At 33.0% G+C, this 18,979-nt stretch overlaps 1 long non-coding RNA gene across 1 annotated transcript; it reads left to right on the top strand.

Moving 5' to 3' along the window:
* Nucleotides 1–336: 336 nt before the first annotated feature.
* Nucleotides 337–18,830, top strand: LOC125614117. Its single transcript, XR_007344758.1, has 3 exons — nucleotides 337–530; nucleotides 9,756–9,908; nucleotides 18,619–18,830. It is a non-coding gene; the product is annotated as an uncharacterized LOC125614117 (long non-coding RNA).
* The last annotated feature ends 149 nt before the right edge of the window (nucleotides 18,831–18,979 follow it).

Below are 18,979 nucleotides of genomic sequence, written 5' to 3'. Positions count from 1 at the left end.
AGGCTTCTTGGACTCAGGCAACTTCCCTCCATTATAGGCCTCCTGCCAGTGGCAGCTTCAATCTGGGGATGTCCCTCTATGCTTCTGGGGATATAGATAGCTTCCTGCCTTGGAGAGCCTTCTGCCAACTGTAGCAGTAATCTGCATGCCTTTCCTTTCCTCTACCAGGGACCAAAACTGCCTTGCTTGGATGTGAGCTCTTGCTTCCTGCTGCTGTGAATTAAAATTGTGTGTTCAGTTTCTTCCTGGGCTCCTGCAGAGGCTTTGCAGAGCTGGGTTAAGCTAGCACTTACTGAGACAGAGTTACTCCAGCCCACTTCCCTTATTCAAGGGGAGGGGGAGGGGGTTTCAGCAACTTTTGGCTAGTAGCTATCCCTGTATAAGTTCTTTCTAGACAGGATGTTTAAGAGATCTCACTGCAGGGTGTTCCCTCTGGTTTTTGTCTGTTGCTATCTGGAGGTGGAAAGATGTCATGTTGATTTAAAGGACTACTAGTCAGCTGCAGGCTCCAGGAATTGCTGCAGAATCAGGTATGGCTTTCCATTCAAGATTTGGTTTTAAACTTCTTGATTTGCTTTAAAAACCCGACTTCTCCTGTCACATTTTAATTCAGTCTCATTTTTTCAAGCTGTTGAAAAGTGGGTGAGTTTGTGTGCTTTTCTCTCCTTTCCCCCCAACCCTACTCCACCATGGTAGCCTGAGTTTGGCTCCAGTAACCAAACTTCAAGTCTCTCCAAATCTCAGACTGTCAAATATTGGGTCTTTCAGAATTTATTCTGTCACCCACCTCTCAGGTCAGCTATTCCTTCACTATCTCTCTTCTTTGTTGTAGAGAGAGCAGGGTTTACTGCACAGCTCCATTCTGCCATCTACTTCTCCAACAACATTGTATATTAACAAAAACAATTTACTTTTTCTTCACAATTCAAGTTATTTTGATTTCTTTCTCTTGTTACAAGCCCTGACTAAAATCTCACCTACAGTGTTAAAATTGATAATGAAGAAGACATGCTCAAAATGTTTCCAAATGTAAAGGAAGGGCAATAGACATATTGACAACACATAAAATGTTGGCTGTAATATATTTGTTGTTCTATATAACCTTCATCTGATTGAGAAGTTTTGCTGAGAGTTTTATCATGAATGGGTGTTGAATCATTAAATGTTTTTTTTTTTTTCCTGCATCTCCTGAGATGATAATAAGGTTTTCCTCATTTGGTTATATTTATTGATTTCCCAATATTAACTCAACTTTGCATTCCCTTGATATACCTTATAAGTTATGATGCGTTTTTTTGGTGTGTGTCACTAATAAACTATATCATGACAGATATTAGTTTATACTTATCTTGTTAGAGCTTAATTGTTGAATTCAAGAGGATTATTCAGAAGTTCTAACCCTATTTTATGTGTTTTGTGAAGATTTTTCCTCAAGTAATCCATACATTTTATTTGAGTTATTGAGTATATTGACATGAAGTTGTTCAAAATACCCCCTTATTTACTTTGGTTTTCTTTGTACAATGATTTTATAATTTATGAAATTATATATGACTATATAATTTCTCTCCTTCTACACTTTGAACCATGATTTCTATAGAGTATTTTCTGCTTATCAGTTATCTCTGACTAAATATGATTATACAACTGTCTTATCAGGTACTCACATGTTTATTTACCTGTTTAAAATCTTCTTTTTATATATGGTAGGTCTGAAGAACCCATACTCATAGATACTGTGAAAATATAATTCTTTTTCCCAAATGTAACAATAAATTATTTGACATCTTGGGTTTTAGATTGTGAGGTAATGGAATTGATCTTCTTCACAATGATACAGTAATTGATAGTGTGTCTATTTTATGGTATACATAAGTTTGTCACCAAAATGAAAGGTGTGAGAAGCAAAATATGTTTACTGTTATGAATAACTTTCATATACACTCATCCAAATTTTCTATCTAACCTTCTCTAACCTGCTTTGTACATAGGAGGCTGAAGTATACAGACTGCATTAACAAGCTCTATGAGTTAAACATTAAATTGGGTATATGGCTACACCCATCGTATGGGGTTACATCCCAATAAACACATTGAAAACTGAAAATATTGTAATTCTAAAATGCATTTAATACATCTAGCCTACTGAACACCATAGCTTAGCAACACAGAACAACTGTAGAGTTTCTGTTGTATGGTTCATGAGTGCATGGCTGTCCTGAAAGCTGTGACTCATTGCCAGTGCCCATTACTGTAAGACAGTATTGTAAGGTATATTGTTAGCTCAGGAAATTCAATGTAGGTTTTATGCTGAATGCATAGTTAGAACTCTTATAAAGTTTTAAAAAATGATATGGCAACATAGTAAGTCAGGGACAGTACTCTGACCCTCCATAGTAAGTTATATTGCTAATTAGCTGCCTTTACTATAAAACTTCCAGATCATGGTCTCAACTTTTTCCTCTTATCCCTTTTCCTAACCATTTTAAGCCCAAGTGTAATATTACCCAAATATTAAGAGTCACAGGAATACTAACTTTCCCATATCTTCGTACATGGCTTCTTTATATAGGATAGCACTATTTCACAAGTAGCCAAGCCCAAATCTATGCATATGTATATAAAAATAAATTTATATACATGTAGGATTTTCATATAAAATGAGGTTGCCTATTTAAAACAGTAAGAAATAATATATTTTAGAAATTTTGAAATTTGCATTATGACATATACCAGAATAAATTCCAAAAATGTAAAAAAGTAAATAATGAAATATTGAAAGAAACCAATAAAAGGTCTATTTTCCTCATCCTAGTGAAAGTTTTTCTATGTATAACACAAATTCCAGAATATATTAAGATCTAAATGCATACTACAGTTAGAGCAGCCTTTTTCATGCTGTTATGCAGCCAAATTATGAACTCAGAAAGGAAACAGACACAAAAACATTACATGACAATTTACTGGAGCCCTATCCCCTAGATAGTGAAAAGCAGAATAGATTTGGCCTCTCTAGCTTACTAGACATGACTGTGATATTCAAGAAACTGCAACAATACAGAGACAAACTTTGGTTAAAAAAATATGGTTGTAATCAGTACACAATCATGGGGTACCATTTCCCTCTTGGAGAGAGTCTAGAGTTCACACATTCCCTTGATTCAGTTCACATATACTGTGTAAAGTTCTCACACATATTGCTTTTTCCCCTTTCCCCACTTAAACATTGAATAATTTTGAGTGATGCTGATGTCTATGTTAAATGAGGTAGATCACACATGGTTCTACGAATAATAATGATATCTGAAAGGAAATATCCTTGACTTGACCATCTAATAATACCTAATTTTCCTCACTGAGGGACCCTGAAGTTGTGTGGCTTCACAAAGTAATTCAGGATAAGAGACACATTAGTCAGACAAGGAAAGTTCTATGACCACTAACATTTTATGCCATTTTAGATTCTGTAAAAGGTGTTACCATCTCTTAAAGACAGCCTTCTCAAAAATAAAAGTGAGTTATTTCTGTGCCATCATCACTAAACATCTTTACTTTTAACAATATGTGTAAGCATAATCAAAATAAAAGTGGATGACATAAGTAATAGTTAATCCTCCATGTATATGAAAAATCAGAAAAGAACAATTTATTAGTATTTTAGTGCCTTTAAAGAAATAATAAAATTCTCTTAAAACCAAATGTTATCAAAATGCAAAAAAAGTCAAGTTGAGAGTATGTCCTAGAAAACATTAAAAAAATCAACTGTATAAAACATATATATAAAATACAGAGTATCTGATCAAGAGCTACTATAGCTAATAACAATTTCTCTAGAAAGGGAAGTCAAAAAATTAGAGAGGAGGTACTAGAAAAAAATGTCCCTTTAGTAGAAAAAGAAAATATCTTCACAACAAAATGACTTATTGATTACTAACATCAAAAAAAAAAAGAAAGAAAGAAAAGAAAAAGAAAAAAGAAACGGGGCTAATGTTGTGGCTCAGTGGTAGAGTACTTGCCTAGCATGCATGAGGCACTGGATTTGATCCTCAGCACCACATAAAAATAAAATAAAGAAATTATGTCCACCTACAACTAAAAAATAATATAAAAATAGAAACAAGGAAAGACCTACATGTAAATATCTCATGACTTTATAACAAAAATGTTAAAAAGTTACTAACAATTTCTTAATTATTAATGAATTTACTTGTTTATTTATGTGTGCTAGGAATCAAACCCAGGACCTCCCACATGTTATTCAAGTGCTTTCCCACTGAACTTTCCCTAGACCCAATTAATACTTTTAAGGGCAAAAAGAAGATATGCTACTTTTTATAGGCAATACTGAATGCTAGGATATCTTGGAACATTTTGTTTTAAAAACTCTCATATAAACATTTAGAATCAAGAATACTTTAACCAGGAAAACAAATTTATTTTCCAACATGAAATGAATCAAGTAGTTTGCTTCTAAAACATGTTTTCTGGTAATTTACTCTAGGTTGTACTTAAGCAAAATGAGGATAAAACAAAACAAAAAAAAAATGCATGAGATGTAGAAAATAGCAAATGAGTCACTTAAAAGGAGATTGAGAAATTCCCTTTTTAATTTTTTTTTGGTTATCAATAGACCTTTTTATTTTATTTATTTATATGTGGTGCTGAGAATCAAACTCAGTACCTCGCACATACTAGGCAAGTGCTCTGCCACTGAGCCATAACCCCAGCCCCATGAAATTCCCTTTTAATACATGAACTAAGAGTAAAATATACAGTTTTTTGAAGCACGGGGTCAAAGAACTCTAGATAAGTATCTTTGTGGAAAAAAGGAAACACTACCAGGAAAGTAGTATAATTCATAGGGTAGAATCACACAATAAAAATAATCCATTAATTCAGTCAATATATATTCTTGAGCACTGACCTTATTTCTATAGGCACCAAATTAACAATAGTGTGTATGTATGCACTTGCATGCACACAGATTAAGGGAAAGATCCTCTTCCAAGGAACGTTTCTAGAGTTAGAAGATAAAAATGTTAGAATACACACACACACACACACACACACACACACACACTGTACACACATTATTAGAAAAGATATGATTGGGAAAAAAAACATGATGTGAAGATAGATGGTAGTCACTATTATTTTCTATAGATTAAGTAGAGAAGTTCTCCTTCCTCAGGATTAGCTTGGGCTGAAACTTTCAGTCTTAGGAACATGTAAGGGAACTGTGCAGCTGAAATGGGGAGAATAACAGGAAGCACTGAACAAGAAGAAAGTAGAGACCTAATAAGACATCATGGGGGACCTTAAAGCTATAATAAAGACTGCATTTGACTCTGAGTGACACAGAAGACAATTGGATGACTTGATGGGGTCACTTTTTTATGTAAAAAAAGTGTTAGGGATAAAGAATGGAAAAATGAAAACCAGTGAAGGGACTATTATAATAATTCAGAGGAAAGATGATGATTATTTGGGATAGGATTTTAACAATGGAAATGACAAGAGGGAGTCAGATTTGTGATATGATTACAAGGTATGGCTGACAGGAGCTTTGACTGGATTGGATATATATGAGAGTAAAAGAGAAGAGTCAAGATTGACAGTGAAGTATTTGGCACAAGGAACTGGAACAACAGAGTTTCTACTTTTAGGGATGAGAAGAGTGAAGAAAGAACAGGCTTGAGGAACAGGAAGCAAGTATGTGTCAGATATACAAGGCTGAAATTGATGAGAGATGTTTGGAATGGAATTGTATTTTTCCTCAATAAAAAATAAAAATAATTATAAAATTTCAGAAGAAAATAAAACATTGTCACAAGTCAGACATATTCCAAGTATGTAGAAAATTAAATGAAATAACACTTTAAGAATTTGGGGAATGTAAGATTATATCTACAAACACATACATGTAATCTTATTTATATATAATCTTGAATATATAATATTTAATATACATAATCTTCAAATATACATATATGTGTGTTTGTGTATATATGTCTTTATTAATGTATTATTTTACTTCAAATAGCTAATGATCAATACATTGAATTCAAAAGAAAAAATTATAATCTTAGCACACTACTTGATTGGTCAATAAACATTATTTACACATAGCATTTGCATTGTGTTTTATTTGCAGTGGGTTTATTTTTATGTTGTGTAAATTTACAGGCAAGGCAAAGAAAATTATGATTGTGGTTGAAGAACAAAATGTAGGATTTAAAATCTTCTCAAGTGTGAAAGTAAATTTGTAAGTGACAGATGGTAGGAGATGAGAGAGCAAAGGATGTGGAGAATATATGAAGGTACTGATATTCTCATTCTATGCAAAGAAATCAAAATGTGTATATAACTTTTATAGACTAACAAACTGAATTATGAAGTTATTGATTAATATTAAAGTTACCCAACAAAAGAACATGTTATGGCCATAAACTTTTTGACACAGATGAATTTAGGTAATGGAATTACTTAAAAGTTCGAATGTCCTATTGAGAAGTTAATAGATTTTGTTCTAAAGTTAATCAGGATATAGATTTATAAGCATGTTATTTTAATTTTGCAAATTACTTCAATAGATGTTATATTGGAGGCTTAATGTGGGCTAAAGAGAATTGATAAATGAGATTTTCTAAGTCTTTTCAGCAAGATCCCCGCTGTGTTAACTGATTATAGTAGTGATGTAAATATTTAAGAATTTATTAAAAAAATATAAAAGCCTTTGCTAAATAATAGGAAGAAAAAAGTAAGTTTAAAAACATAGAAGAAATTCTAAAAATGTCACCTTGCAACACACAAATATCTAGTCCCTCCCATATATAAATATTTCCTTGAACTGTTAAGATTTATTTCATTTCACATACATTTAATAATCTAAACAAGCTGTTTTAGTGCATTGGGCTGTCAGAAATTATAGGCTACAAACTTTCACCAATTGTCATTATAAAATAATAAGGTAATACTGTATTTGATATAAAGCCTTATAAAAATAGAAATAATCTTATAACCCTAAGTACTTGAAAAAGTTAAATGCTATGCTGACATTGATATTGTCCTTTTCAGCATGATAAGAAGATGAGGTTGTACAATGTTTACATTCCTGTAATTATAGAGCAAGGGCAGTGTTCATGCTGTTCACTTTGAGCCATGTAGAGCAAGATTAAGCTCTACATACTCTGGTCATTGTTATCATGCTTAAAATTGTTCTCCTATATTTAATTTTAATAAATTAAAACAAATATTTCTAAGATAGGTAATTTATTATATTTTAACCATAAGGCTTATAATCCTCTAACCACTTAATGAAAACATTGAGTGACTAGTTCCATGTAATGAATTTCCCCAAATACTAAGATGAACTTTGTTGAACAGAGAGCAATGTTTTCTATTTAGACATTCCCTCTTTCTACTGCTTTAATAACCCGATCAGTCAGAGCTATCTCTGACAGTTCTGAATTAAATTTAACATGAAATTTAACTTCTTCCTTACCTTCATGAAGATGGTGTTCTGGATTTTTGCTTCCCTTACCTCCATGTAGATGATTTATTCTTACATGCCAGCAACATGGAAACTGGTTTCTTGGACATATTTTCTTTTATATCTAACACAGGAAGTAAGAAATGAGAACTCTTTCATTAGGGGACCCATTATTAATAATTTCAACTTTTGTTTATTGGTGATATCATGATGGTTAAGATAATAAATGGCCTCATTCTTCAGTTGAAATTTCTCCAACCTAAAGAGAAACACTTGGCCAAACAGGATAAAAGAACGTAAAACATTACATTAACCTTAAACATTAGTCCAAAGTGTATAAACATGTATATTACCCCCAAATTCTGCTGGATTTCTTACAGGTACACCATGAGATTATTTTTATATCATAACTTTGAAAAGAAAATTTACTACTCTTTTATTTTATTTTAAATATTTTTTTAGTTGTAGATGGACACAATACCTTTATTTTATTTATTTTTATGTGATATTGGGATCAAACCCAGTGCCTCACACATGCTCAGCTAACGCTCTACCCTAGCCCTACTGCTCTTTTAAAAGCAATTTTATTCACATAGAGTTAAATTGAAATATCCACATATGTAGCTCTTACTTTGACTAAGATTCATTTCACATACATTTAATAATTTAATAATCTAAATAATCTAAAGCCACATTCCATTAACTCCTTTATTTTTAAGGTAAAATTGCTTTTCTATGACTACCATGTTGAACAGATCAAACTTTCTCTTCTGGTTATTTGTATATATTAATATTTTTACTCTGTTGATTACTTTTTCATTTCTGATCAGATTCCTCCTTTTTTTTGCATATTGGAAACCTAGTTCATCTCTGGAACCGAGTTCATCTCTCTCACTAGAACCCAACTGGTCTGGTAGGCAAGTATTGCCCAAATGTGCAAAATTCTTTATGGAAATAGCACATCCTTATGACTTGGTTTTTAACTACACTGTGGCAATGTTTAGCAAAATGATTATATATTTGATATAGTTATCAAAGTTAACCAGATCTTTTTTAAAAATAAATTGTGGGATAGTGTGGAAAATAACATGGCTTTTTGGAGGAGGTATATATTCATATTTTTCCATAGCTCCTTAAATGAAATGTGATTAATACACATGTAGAATTGGTGCATGCTGCTTTCCCTATGATATCTCACCTAAACACCACTCTTTAGATTTGGATGTTTTCAATATGTTAAGGACATTCCAAAGGAATTTTAAAGGGCCAGAATTAAAAATCATCATCTTCCCTTCAAGGAAACTGCTACAAGTAATAAAACATTATTCAAAGTCTTAGCTCATCCTTTTAATATGCCCTCTACTCTGTGTTACTAGAACCACATGAACCTCTGTTTCTCATTTTACTATATTAACACACTAAACATGGAACCCCAAAATGCTACTTTATGATTACAGAAGTAAGTTTTAATTATATTCTATGCCTTATAGTCGTCAAGATAGGTCTTAGCTTTGCCAAAAGGGTTGAAATAAAAGTGAGCCATTATTTTAAAAAATAGTTAATACTGTACTGGGGTTGTGGCTCAGTGGTAGAGCAGTTGTCTAGTGTGTGTAAGGCACTGGGTTTAATCCTCAGCTCTGCATATAAATAAATTTTAAAAAATAAAGATCCATCAAAAACTGATAAAAATATTTTAAAAATAATTAATCCACTATTCATTTTTCGGACTAATTTCAAATACCTCTTCCTCCTAAAAGCCTAATTGGAAATTATATAGCCTTTCTAGATTTCTCAACTGTCCTATTTCTTTTTCTAGGACATATGCTACACTCTATATTATTGTTATAGTTTATAATCATCACATTTCTTACTATGGGATTAAGTTATTTGAGAATAGGAATTCTTCCTTACTCATTATGTACAACAATCAAATCTATTTTGTTAGATGAATGTTGAAGTAAACTTAAATTTCCACTTCCCTTCTCAACCTCATTAAAGTACCTATGCATTTTATGTGTAACTTAACCAATGTATCAGCTGAAAAAATATTGTCTATGATTGGTGTAATTCTTCAACTCACCCAGTAAAAACTATAGACCAATGTAAGAATTATAATTAGTTTATTAGTTCATGTTAATCTATTAATTATAATCTATAAGTAGCTATTGAAATGCAATTCTTTTTTTTTCTTGGCTAAATATTTCTATTTTATTTAAACAGTCTATTTACTGTCATGTTCCTGTTTTCACTTTCTCTTGCTTAGCCAGCCATGAGTTCTACATATCTTCCTCATAAGGTCTTCTGTGCTCTCCTTGCCCAACTCACAGTTCCTCTGATCACGAAGGCTCCTCCAGGAGTGTATACAAAGATGGGTATTATAGAGCTCCATATGATCCACCATATGTTGCATGCACAAGTAAGTTCATGTTGTGAAAGTAAAAAAGGGCTGAAATGCAATTCTTAAAGTTTATACATATATGTAGCAATGTGAAAAAAGTATCAATGTGAATTTTATGTAAAATTCCTTAGCTTATCTCTCACATTAGAATGTGTTAAAAGTTATCTATGACAATTCAAATTTGTATTTTTCTTTATTGGTTATTTTTTTATAAAATTTTATATGTAAGTATATGACCAGAAAGTACTATAAGATTCAAAGTAATCTAATACAAATCTAATACATCTTGTACAAATCACTGCGAGATTGCCAATATTCGTAAATCTATTGTCATTTGAGTATTTGAAATTAACTGTTCTTCAACCTCTGATATAATTACATTTTAGTAAAATGGCAAAGCAAGGATCAACTCAAACTTTAGATTCACTGCCTATTCATGACCTGAATTTGATATTTCATTTCTTCCAATATAAAATTTAAGTAGAAAAACTTTCTTAAATAACATTTATCCAAAATGTAAAACACAGCTCAAGATAATTCAGAATGTTAAATACAATATGGAATCAGCATGATTTATACCTATTTTACTTATTAAACCATTTATTCAATGGAAAATACATATTTCAGGCTATCAACATGCTATGCACAGTTGTTGCATTCATTGAGACTATAGCCCAGCAGGAAACATAGATACTGAATAAGTAATAACAAATATGATAAAGATTAATGAACAAGTTTTGTACATTAATTATAGATATAAATGAGCATGAGTTACCTTTTGTATTATATTAAAACATGTTGAAGACATTTATGGATTTAAGCATTTCATGAAACATCTTGTGACTAGTTAGATGATAAATATACATAAAATGAACAAAGAAATTAATATATAAGCCTAGCATCCATGTTGGGTGCCTAAAGGAAATAATGGAATATGAGAAATGTAATGCAAAGAATTTTACATAAGGACTAGATTATATATTCTCAAATTTTATTAGAAACTCTAAGAACAAATCAGGTTTTCACATAGAGTGCAGGACTTAGAATAGATCTAAGAAGACTTTTCAAAGAGTGGCAGTCATTAAATATTATAATTGATTTCCAAATGAAGTTGTCAAATCCTTTTCACATGTCTTTGAAAATAAGATAGGGGTTTCATCTGTTCAGGATGCTTTAATTGTCTCTACATTATGCCAAAACATCTGCTAGTTTCAGTCAATAGTAAAAATTCAATTCAAAGAATAAAATCAGATCAATCATTTTTTGGCATCATGTAGCTCAAACAAACCTGCTGACTGACATTTTTATTTCTCTTCAAATTATTCTAGCTTAATGTAAACTCAAAACTCTTATAGTTCTAAGAGGGCTACATTAACTAAGTAAATTTTCTAATGCTTTTCAACTATACATGCATAAAATTGTTTGTATTCATAATTTATGAATATAAAGTACTTGTAACCCTTATATAATTTGAGTGAGGCATGCTTTAAGTATGCTTGGAAAAAGTTGAAATGAGAAAATGACAATGTTGATATTTAAATTAAAATGTTATTGCTAGAACTCAAGAAGTTGCAATAAAATTCAAAGGTAAGTATATTTTACATAGTTTCCTATATACTCATTATAAATAGCTATATTTAGGGGGAAAAAACGTTGGAAAGAATAGCCGTAACACTAATATTAAGGATAATGAGGAAGAAATTGCTTTTTTAAAATTTCTAGCTAAAATAACAGCTTGGCTGATGCTTGATGAATACCTATTGGATAGAATAATTGGCTGGTTGCTTTATATGTTGAGACACTGATCTGAGATGTGGTAAATAGTGGTATAATTCATCTGTCAATTCAGTATGCTAAAAACAATTCCTTTTTTTTTAGTTTTTAGAGATATTGTGCTATTTTTCCTATTTTGATTAAAACATGGGTAAATTTCTATTTCTATTAATTCAGATTTGAGTGTTAAAAATTGTGTCAATGTGAAATGCCAAGTTAGAGTCAGCATACCAAGAAATGGCAAAGGCAGAAGGAAGAATGAGATTCAATAAACAGCCAATTGTAAAGCCATGTTACTGTACTATTCCTAGGGTGTCAGCCATCACATCAAGGTGGTCCCCACTCCATGGAGTAGGGGATCAATACTGGGGTTACTCAAGCACTCCCATGATGCTCAAGATTTAGTGATTGCACTTGTTCATTTCCAGAAATTCTGTCTGGTCCTTTTTCAAATTTTATAGTCTGTTATTTTGTTGTTTCTTTTAGCTTGCTCAATTAACTCAAATGTCTGGGCTGCTAGCCACTCCATTTGTTGAAATTGCTGACTTCTGCATGATGACTTATTTGGCTTGTATCTTGAAATTTTCTTTAAGTTCAAGCTCATTCCAGTAGAATTTTCTCTCTTGTGGGATTCTTGAATGATCTTCTGTGTGGAAGGGCTCTCCAGAGAAGAGTCACATTTGCTTATTCTGGGACCCTAAGGGAGTCTGGATACATCTTCAGGTGATTCATAGGAATAAACTAGGTGTGGGACACCCAGAGACTCTTTGTGCTATCTTCTTAAGATTGTTGTAAATCTGAAACTTCTAAAAATATAATCTGTTTATTAAACATTAGGGGTAAGGATGAAATAGATAACAGAGCTATTATGTGCTGTAAGCAATTTGAATGTATTTGGACCATATTTGGGAGCCTCTGAAAGACCGAGTTGTAAATGTTTGCTTTGAAAGCCCCATGAAGGCTCAGGTCAACAAGACTTAGGTCAGAAGAGACCAGGTGGAGGCCTGCACCAGGCAGTAGCAGTGGTACTGAATGGGGGGCAGGAGTCAAGAGAGTAACCAATGGAGTTAACAGCACTGAATCCCTGAATCAGTCAGGGCAGTAGACCAAAGAGGAGAGAAGACTACCATGAGGGGATTCAAGTTGAAAATTGAAATATTGGAAATGTTTACAGTAGGAAAACAATTCTTAATCCTAATTCAGTTTTGGTCAGGGAATTTTCCAGTGAGAAGGAGAAACTGAATAATAATGGTATATGGGGAAGGAAATTACCATTTACTACATGCTCTACTCAAGTTTTTGTTTATTGTTTTTTTCTTAGGAAATGAATATTTCTAGTGAACACAATTAATTATATGCAGTAGTAAACCTTTATAAAAGTTTCCTTGAGAAGATAATACTTAGGCTAAATGCTTTACATTTCTTTCTTAGTTGTTACATTTATGAGATCATTAAGTTAAGAAGAGGTCAGTGGTTCTAAAAGTATTTTAAAACAACTGCTTCCATGGTCTTTTACAGCATAATATTGATTTTAACTATTCACAGTGTTACTTTGTAACTAAGTCAAGGTATTACTAGTAGCAATAACACTTGAGCCTCAAAACTTCAAAAGTTGTAAACAATATTAAAAGATTGTTTATTCACATAAAATTAAAAATGGTTGTTCCACACCTGTGAGCAATTCTACCTTAAATAATACTTTGGAATGCATGCTTTTTCTATTTTATGGCACCACCATTTTTAGAGATGTCTTCCAAGTTATTATTATGTTCTTTTTTTTCAATCAGTGGGGGAACAAAGGATACACTGGATAATGAATGGTGTTTCTTAAAGGCCAAGATTGAAAGGGACATTTTAATTCCACTCACATTCTATTTTTAAGAACTTAGTCATATAGTCACACCTGCTTCTTGGTCATATATGTGAAATATATTCTAACTGTATGCCCAAAAATAAAAGTTGAGTTTCGAGGGAAGCTACTCAAACTGTGAAACACTCTTCTAGTTATTAAATATCCTATGCTGAGAATACTCCCAAAAGAGAATACCCCAAATCTCATCCAGTCATTGCATCTAATTAAAATCTAGTATTATCAGGAGATGAGCAGTAGCTATTGTCAAGTCTGCATATGGCTCCTCTTCATCTGTAAAATCTATTAATTGGGATGACAAGTTTATCATTTTAGTAGACAGAATAATACTCCACCCTGTCTCTACTCCTTCTTCTTCGGGGACATCCTATACTAAGCTCCAGAACCAATTTATATATTAGGTTACATGGTAATGGAAAATTAAGTTTGCAGAAATTAAATTATGTTTCTGATTAGCTGACTTTTACATAATTATTATAGATTATCTGAGGGAACCCAATGTAATCATGATGGTCATTGAGAATAGAAGAGGAGCCAGAAGTGTTCTCTGAGAGAAAGAGATGTAATGATGAAATGAGGTCAGGGTGATGCAATGTGAGGACTCAACCAACATCGCTATATTTGAAAACAGACAAAGGGGCCATGATCCAAGTAATGTGAGTTGTAAGCCTCTAGATGCTAGAAAGGGAAAGAAAATAAATTATTAGCTAGCATTACCATAAAGAAATGTAGCCCTGCTGACAATTTGATTTTGACTTGATGATACTTGTATTGCACTGCCTCCAAAATGGTAAGATAATAAGTTTATGTTGTCTTAAGCCACAAAATTTGTTGTAATTTTTATAGCAGCAAAATAAATTAACGCAAGTCTCTCTTTCCATAAACATCTAGTATGCCATCGTAGTGGTGGAACAGGAAAACTAGAAAAACATTCCCATGTAAAAAGGGAAAGTGGAAGAGAACAAGTAGGAATATCCTAGCATACAGCAAGGATATAGCCTTTTGGAAAGGTATGTGAGTCTCACAATGCCCCTCCCCCAGTAATTAGAGGTGTTCCTTGATTACAGTTGATTTTGATTGGGGAGAAGCAAATTCCCTGATTTTTAGTAGGTAAGTCTCCTAGCTATGCCTTCTTCAAGGTTATTCCTCTGCCATTATTCTCTACCTGAAATAGGCTTTGGGGATTGTGATTTCCTTAGATACTTCATTGTTTTTAGATCCTGCTTCTTGGTCATATAATTCAGGAGCCATAATATTTTGGTTTTGTAATTACTCCTCCAAATTTGAATAGGCTTATTTTCTATTTAATTTTAGGTAGTTCCAGTGTCTTTAAACACATTGAAGTTGTTTTCAAGTTAGCTAGATATGATATATCCTTGGTTCTATACCTGTGGTGTGCTGTAACTAGCCACTACTGGGTTTCAAGTTCTGATTGGTAAATTTTCAGGCATTTTGGGAGCCAGTTGACATTATGTTGATAGCTTGAAATTGTCTGTGGTGGGAATAGTTATACCATAGACATGAGCAAATACTATAAATCATGGCTTTTTATTTATGTCCTTTTTGAAAGCCATGTGTTAAAAATTTAATAGCACAGCAGTGTCTGTGTCTTTATTTCTCAACTTAATGTGGCTAACTTTACTCCCTCTGAAGAAATCAGTGGGAATACAGCATAACATAATCTTGGCTGCAAAACTGAGTTATGTTTTTCAACTGGGAAGTCATACTAAGCCTTTCATTCAATGATTTTTACATTTTTAACTACTACTGTTTGGTGCTTAGAATGACTCTGATTTTCTATCCCTTTAACTTCTTAAATTTCTGAATTTTCTCCACTTGCTAAATATTTCTGCTTATACATCAGCCAATTATTTCCCTATCTTATCTCCTAATAATACCTTACAAAAAGTGGACCATAAATGTCAACCCATCATTATCACTGCCATTCAAGTTACTGCAGGTGAAATTTTCACCAAATGTTTTCTCACTACACCAGATGGTTCTCACTGCATTATTGATTTAACTGCCCAACCACTGTCCAACAACTAAACCACTCCATATATTGTAAAGTTTTGTTAAATTGTACCCTACTTCAAAGTGACAATTTCTGTATTACTTCAGATAACATTACCTACTGTAATTGATGAATCCCAAAATGTAATTTTCTCAATAAAGTAGAAGTTTATCTTCCACACATATCCAAAATGGATTTCAGCAATTTGCAGATGGCTCTTGTTCAAGTGGTGATTCAGGGATTCAGGCTCCTCTCTTATGGCTCCTGTGTCCAATATACTGCTTTCCGGGTCACTTTGCTCTTCTGCTACCAGCTGGCAGTAAGCAAAAGAGCATTGAGGATAATAAATGGGGCACTTTTATGGGCTAGTTCTGTAAGTGGCATATTTAATTTCTGCTTACATGTCTTTAGCTAGAAATCATTCACATAGGCACTTTATTGCAAAGGACACAGCACATGTAATCTAGATGTTGGTAGAAGACAAGAAATAAATTTTGTAAAAAACCAGCTAGTGTCTAGCACTTTAATTGTTCTGCTAACTATGTTATGTTAATGGCTAATGTGCCCCCATGATTTGATTTTTATCTTATTTTAAAGAATTTTATAATTTTGAATAACACTATATCAACACCATTATGTACTGTCTATTCTGGCTATTAATGGAATTTTCATTTCTGGAAATCAATATCTCCAAAGAAAATCATAAAATACAAAGTATATACCCTGTAATACCCTCTAAGGGTAGCTTCAGAGTAAATTTTCTTATCTCTGAAAACAACATAGATGCATATTTGATTCAGAAGCTGTAAAGCTGTAATCATTAGGCATCTTAGTCATAAAATGTAAGTCCTTGTGTTTAATTTCTGGTGTGGCACAAAGCATTATTCTAGTTATTGAATCTCTTTGAATTACAATGAGTTCATCTGCAAAATAAGAACTGAAAATGTTAGCCATTATGTAGGATTATTGTGTGGATTAAATAAGAAAATGTATATAAACTACTTAGCTCAGGACCTGATAAATAGTAAGCACTAAATAAGTATTAGATATTACTAAACATGCTTTACTTCTGAATTACCAACATTTCAAACTGTCCTCACTGAGAATTCATTAAACCCTGTTATACTCTGGATGTTGAGGCTGTTGTACTCACTTTGATCATACTCATCTAGCTCATCAACTCTAGATATAACATGAATAATTTATATTTTATTTCACCACCAAGCACCAGTGTTTTTCAGATTTATTTTTGGGAAAATCCATATTTTTATTTCCGCAATTTAGGCAATTGTCTTATATCTTCCAAACAGACTTCTGATATGCTAGCAAATAATGAGAAACAACTTAAAATCTATGAAAAGCAGGAGGAGCAACCATGTCTTGGAAGAAGAAAGAAAATGGCATGTGTACATCCATGAAGATTAATGAGCCACCAACACTCATATAATATTAAGATGAAATCCTAACTATGCCACTTTGAAACCTGACAGGATAATGATTAACAATTTTAGAGTGTTTATCATAGGCCAGGCATGTAGATAAAAAGCATGGCAAATGTTAATATATATTAACTCATTCCATATTCACAAATACTGTAAAAATTATGTACTATTACTATCTCCATTTTACAAATGTTCAAACTCTGAGATGCTACATATAAATATTTGTGCAATTATAATGGGGCTAAAACATACATGATAAAGAATCTTCAGTTTTCCATTTGCTTTCTATCCTTGCATTCTTTTCTTGCCATTTTTACTATCTATTTGTGAAATTTAAATATTCTATAAATGACAAACATGCAAAGACAGTTCTTAGAATGTATTATTCCTATGGTTATCCAGACTTCAAAGAAGGAGGATGAAAATAGGAATGATCCTGAACTATGGAGTTTCATTAAGGTAGTAAGCCATTGCCATTATGGTTTGGATCTGAAAATGTTCCTCTAAAAGTTCATGGTTTGAAAGCATGATCCCCAAGGCAGGAATGTTCAGAGGTAAAATGATTGATGATTGACTTATGAAAGCTAATCGACTTCATTAGTGGATTAATCCATTTGGTGAATTAATAATTTAAATAGATTACTAGGTGGTAACTGTGGACGGGTTGGAAGTAGCTGGAGGAACTAGGTCACTGGAGGAATGTCCTGGTGAAGTTCCAGATGAGGATAACTAGATATGTCATCCAACCACTTCCAGCGTTGGCAGACTCTGGTCACTAGAGGGGGTGTCTCAGATCCTGAAAAAAGACTAAAACAATCATCAGCACCAGAGCAGTAGAATACTGTGGAGTCTTACCCCTGCAGTTAGCTCTCAGAATCCCCCAAAAGCCATGGCCAGATGTAGTTCACTCTGACTTTAACCTCTGGGGACTCAGGATAGTGAAGTGCTTAGTCCGTGGCTGGCCGATTCAGCCCAGGAAATATTTCCAGGATGTACTAGGAGTCAGAGTAGGACCCTAAAGAAGGAGTGGACCAAGAAACATAACAATGTGGTAGCACATAATTTCTCCACTGTCAGTACTGGGAAATATAGAAATAGATGTTATGCAGAGCAATTCTTCCTCAGGGTGACCAAGACAGAGGAATTGTACAGCTTCCCCATGAGTCACATGAGGAAACTGAGGACTGGTGAGGGCAACCACCGTAAGTCCCTAATTATGCATCACTGAAGATAAGAACATTTTAACATAACCATATACTACTAGCCCACTTATTAATATTGAAAATATTTACTTAGTATTATGTAATATATACTATATATGTCACCAATGTTCTCAAAGTTCGCCAAAGGTCACAAAGTTGTCTTTTTTTTTTTAGCAATTGTGATTTTTAATATAATAAAAGTCCTGGAGTATGAGAAAAACAACAGGGGACACATAAATGTATTCAATGTAAAAGGGATTGTTTTCCTCAGTCTCACCAAGATTATCAACAGTCCTATTGGAGGGAGGGAAGTGGAGAATGAAATAAAATAATAAAATAAAACAATTATTTTTAGTTCCTTGAGTATATATGTAATGTAAAAATGTCTTTTTTGATTTCATCTTGATCTAAGCTTTTGTTCTCACAGCAGGAAAGAAAGAGAAAAAACATTGTGATTCAAAGTCAATGATCTTGTCTGGTTTAAAACAAGGAGCAATCAAGATGAAGTTCTTCTCAAACTATTTCTCTTAAGGGACCCACCTGCCTTTATTCTCAGTTGGTGTCAAGGTATCCTCTTGGCAGCAGGAGGAGGCAAGACCTCAGGTCTGTGTGCTATCCTGTAGCCTTCATTGGTCCCCGGGGAGTGTCTTCACTACTCAGCTCATGGCCTTCTGTCCCACATGCACGGAGTTGTGATTGATCCTGCCTAGTTCTTCTCGGTATCACACTGTTGTGCACTTGATTCTCACAAAAACCTTCAATAACAAGTTACTGAATGCAGCACCTGT

The sequence above is a fragment of the Marmota marmota genome, unplaced genomic scaffold, assembly GCF_001458135.2.
Source record: "Marmota marmota marmota unplaced genomic scaffold, marMar, whole genome shotgun sequence".
NCBI lineage: Eukaryota > Metazoa > Chordata > Mammalia > Rodentia > Sciuridae > Marmota > Marmota marmota.
This window is presented reverse-complemented; position numbering and strand designations above follow the sequence as displayed.